Genomic DNA, 5,000 nt, shown 5'->3' with positions numbered 1-5,000 from the left:
TGACCGTGGCCAAGTAATAAAGATCAAATTCCATGCCTAGGCCAAGTTGGACCAAGGCCCCGTCTCGTTTTGCTATAAGCAAGGGCGTGGCAAGGCACGCGGGGGGCCAAAAAATCAAAGTGCTCCGAAAATGCACACGGGGGTGTCAAGCAACCTCCATGTACCGTGGCATGACCGTGGCCAAGTAATAAAGATCAAATTCCATGCCTATGCCAAGTTGGACCAAGGCCCCGTCTCGTTTTGCTATAAGCAAGGGCGTGGCAAGGCACGCGGGGGGCCAAAAAATCAAAGTGCTCCAAAATGCACACGGGGGTGTCAAGCAACCTCCATGTACCGTGGCATGACCGTGGCCAAGTAATAAAGATCAAATTCCATGCCTATGCCAAGTTGGACCAAGGCCCCGTCTCGTTTTGCTATAAGCAAGGGCGTGGCAAGGCACGCGGGGGGCCAAAAAATCAAAGTGCTCCGAAAATGCACACGGGGGTGTCAAGCAACCTCCATGTACCGTGGCATGACCGTGGCCAAGTAATAAAGATCAAATTCCATGCCTATGCCAAGTTGGACCAAGGCCCCGTCTCGTTTTGCTATAAGCAAGGGCGTGGCAAGGCACGCGGGGGGCCAAAAAATCAAAGTGCTCCGAAAATGCACACGGGGGTGTCAAGCAACCTCCATGTACCGTGGCATGACCGTGGCCAAGTAATAAAGATCAAATTCCATGCCTATGCCAAGTTGGACCAAGGCCCGTCTCGTTTTGCTATAAGCAAGGGCGTGGCAAGGCACGCGGGGGGCCAAAAAATCAAAGTGCTCCGAAATGCACACGGGGGTGTCAAGCAACCTCCATGTACCGTGGCATGACCGTGGCCAAGTAATAAAGATCAAATTCCATGCCTAGGCCAAGTTGGACCAAGGCCCCGTCTCGTTTTGCTATAAGCAAGGGCGTGGCAAGGCACGCGGGGGGCCAAAAAATCAAAGTGCTCCGAAAATGCACACGGGGGTGTCAAGCAACCTCCATGTACCGTGGCATGACCGTGGCCAAGTAATAAAGATCAAATTCCATGCCTATGCCAAGTTGGACCAAGGCCCCGTCTCGTTTTGCTATAAGCAAGGGCGTGGCAAGGCACGCGGGGGGCCAAAAAATCAAAGTGCTCCGAAAATGCACACGGGGGTGTCAAGCAACCTCCATGTACCGTGGCATGACCGTGGCCAAGTAATAAAGATCAAATTCCATGCCTAGGCCAAGTTGGACCAAGGCCCCGTCTCGTTTTGCTATAAGCAAGGGCGTGGCAAGGCACGCGGGGGGCCAAAAAATCAAAGTGCTCCAAAATGCACACGGGGGTGTCAAGCAACCTCCATGTACCGTGGCATGACCGTGGCCAAGTAATAAAGATCAAATTCCATGCCTATGCCAAGTTGGACCAAGGCCCCGTCTCGTTTTGCTATAAGCAAGGGCGTGGCAAGGCACGCGGGGGGCCAAAAAATCAAAGTGCTCCGAAATGCACACGGGGGTGTCAAGCAACCTCCATGTACCGTGGCATGACCGTGGCCAAGTAATAAAGATCAAATTCCATGCCTATGCCAAGTTGGACCAAGGCCCCGTCTCGTTTTGCTATAAGCAAGGGCGTGGCAAGGCACGCGGGGGGCCAAAAAATCAAAGTGCTCCGAAATGCACACGGGGGTGTCAAGCAACCTCCATGTACCGTGGCATGACCGTGGCCAAGTAATAAAGATCAAATTCCATGCCTAGGCCAAGTTGGACCAAGGCCCCGTCTCGTTTTGCTATAAGCAAGGGCGTGGCAAGGCACGCGGGGGGCCAAAAAATCAAAGTGCTCCGAAAATGCACACGGGGGTGTCAAGCAACCTCCATGTACCGTGGCATGACCGTGGCCAAGTAATAAAGATCAAATTCCATGCCTATGCCAAGTTGGACCAAGGCCCCGTCTCGTTTTGCTATAAGCAAGGGCGTGGCAAGGCACGCGGGGGGCCAAAAAATCAAAGTGCTCCGAAATGCACACGGGGGTGTCAAGCAACCTCCATGTACCGTGGCATGACCGTGGCCAAGTAATAAAGATCAAATTCCATGCCTAGGCCAAGTTGGACCAAGGCCCCGTCTCGTTTTGCTATAAGCAAGGGCGTGGCAAGGCACGCGGGGGGCCAAAAAATCAAAGTGCTCCGAAAATGCACACGGGGGTGTCAAGCAACCTCCATGTACCGTGGCATGACCGTGGCCAAGTAATAAAGATCAAATTCCATGCCTATGCCAAGTTGGACCAAGGCCCCGTCTCGTTTTGCTATAAGCAAGGGCGTGGCAAGGCACGCGGGGGGCCAAAAAATCAAAGTGCTCCGAAAATGCACACGGGGGTGTCAAGCAACCTCCATGTACCGTGGCATGACCGTGGCCAAGTAATAAAGATCAAATTCCATGCCTAGGCCAAGTTGGACCAAGGCCCCGTCTCGTTTTGCTATAAGCAAGGGCGTGGCAAGGCACGCGGGGGGCCAAAAAATCAAAGTGCTCTGAAAATGCACACGGGGGTGTCAAGCAACCTCCATGTACCGTGGCATGACCGTGGCCAAGTAATAAAGATCAAATTCCATGCCTATGCCAAGTTGGACCAAGGCCCCGTCTCGTTTTGCTATAAGCAAGGGCGTGGCAAGGCACGCGGGGGGCCAAAAAATCAAAGTGCTCCGAAATGCACACGGGGGTGTCAAGCAACCTCCATGTACCGTGGCATGACCGTGGCCAAGTAATAAAGATCAAATTCCATGCCTATGCCAAGTTGGACCAAGGCCCCGTCTCGTTTTGCTATAAGCAAGGGCGTGGCAAGGCACGCGGGGGGCCAAAAAATCAAAGTGCTCCGAAATGCACACGGGGGTGTCAAGCAACCTCCATGTACCGTGGCATGACCGTGGCCAAGTAATAAAGATCAAATTCCATGCCTATGCCAAGTTGGACCAAGGCCCCGTCTCGTTTTGCTATAAGCAAGGGCGTGGCAAGGCACGCGGGGGGCCAAAAAATCAAAGTGCTCCGAAAATGCACACGGGGGTGTCAAGCAACCTCCATGTACCGTGGCATGACCGTGGCCAAGTAATAAAGATCAAATTCCATGCCTAGGCCAAGTTGGACCAAGGCCCCGTCTCGTTTTGCTATAAGCAAGGGCGTGGCAAGGCACGCGGGGGGCCAAAAAGTCAAAGTGCTCCGAAAATGCACACGGGGGTGTCAAGCAACCTCCATGTACCGTGGCATGACCGTGGCCAAGTAATAAAGATCAAATTCCATGCCTATGCCAAGTTGGACCAAGGCCCCGTCTCGTTTTGCTATAAGCAAGGGCGTGGCAAGGCACGCGGGGGGCCAAAAAATCAAAGTGCTCCAAAATGCACACGGGGGTGTCAAGCAACCTCCATGTACCGTGGCATGACCGTGGCCAAGTAATAAAGATCAAATTCCATGCCTATGCCAAGTTGGACCAAGGCCCCGTCTCGTTTTGCTATAAGCAAGGGCGTGGCAAGGCACGCGGGGGGCCAAAAAATCAAAGTGCTCCGAAAATGCACACGGGGGTGTCAAGCAACCTCCATGTACCGTGGCATGACCGTGGCCAAGTAATAAAGATCAAATTCCATGCCTATGCCAAGTTGGACCAAGGCCCCGTCTCGTTTTGCTATAAGCAAGGGCGTGGCAAGGCACGCGGGGGGCCAAAAAATCAAAGTGCTCTGAAATGCACACGGGGGTGTCAAGCAACCTCCATGTACCGTGGCATGACCGTGGCCAAGTAATAAAGATCAAATTCCATGCCTATGCCAAGTTGGACCAAGGCCCCGTCTCGTTTTGCTATAAGCAAGGGCGTGGCAAGGCACGCGGGGGGCCAAAAAATCAAAGTGCTCCGAAATGCACACGGGGGTGTCAAGCAACCTCCATGTACCGTGGCATGACCGTGGCCAAGTAATAAAGATCAAATTCCATGCCTAGGCCAAGTTGGACCAAGGCCCCGTCTCGTTTTGCTATAAGCAAGGGCGTGGCAAGGCACGCGGGGGGCCAAAAAATCAAAGTGCTCCGAAAATGCACACGGGGGTGTCAAGCAACCTCCATGTACCGTGGCATGACCGTGGCCAAGTAATAAAGATCAAATTCCATGCCTATGCCAAGTTGGACCAAGGCCCCGTCTCGTTTTGCTATAAGCAAGGGCGTGGCAAGGCACGCGGGGGGCCAAAAAATCAAAGTGCTCCGAAAATGCACACGGGGGTGTCAAGCAACCTCCATGTACCGTGGCATGACCGTGGCCAAGTAATAAAGATCAAATTCCATGCCTAGGCCAAGTTGGACCAAGGCCCCGTCTCGTTTTGCTATAAGCAAGGGCGTGGCAAGGCACGCGGGGGGCCAAAAAATCAAAGTGCTCCAAAATGCACACGGGGGTGTCAAGCAACCTCCATGTACCGTGGCATGACCGTGGCCAAGTAATAAAGATCAAATTCCATGCCTATGCCAAGTTGGACCAAGGCCCGTCTCGTTTTGCTATAAGCAAGGGCGTGGCAAGGCACGCGGGGGGCCAAAAAATCAAAGTGCTCCGAAATGCACACGGGGGTGTCAAGCAACCTCCATGTACCGTGGCATGACCGTGGCCAAGTAATAAAGATCAAATTCCATGCCTATGCCAAGTTGGACCAAGGCCCGTCTCGTTTTGCTATAAGCAAGGGCGTGGCAAGGCACGCGGGGGGCCAAAAAATCAAAGTGCTCCGAAATGCACACGGGGGTGTCAAGCAACCTCCATGTACCGTGGCATGACCGTGGCCAAGTAATAAAGATCAAATTCCATGCCTAGGCCAAGTTGGACCAAGGCCCCGTCTCGTTTTGCTATAAGCAAGGGCGTGGCAAGGCACGCGGGGGGCCAAAAAATCAAAGTGCTCCGGAAATGCACACGGGGGTGTCAAGCAACCTCCATGTACCGTGGCATGACCGTGGCCAAGTAATAAAGATCAAATTCCATGCCTATGCCAAGTTGGACCAAGGC

Source organism: Trifolium pratense, linkage group LG5 (genome assembly GCF_020283565.1).
Source record: "Trifolium pratense cultivar HEN17-A07 linkage group LG5, ARS_RC_1.1, whole genome shotgun sequence".
Taxonomy (NCBI): domain Eukaryota; kingdom Viridiplantae; phylum Streptophyta; class Magnoliopsida; order Fabales; family Fabaceae; genus Trifolium; species Trifolium pratense.
Note: the sequence above shows the minus strand (reverse complement) of the source record.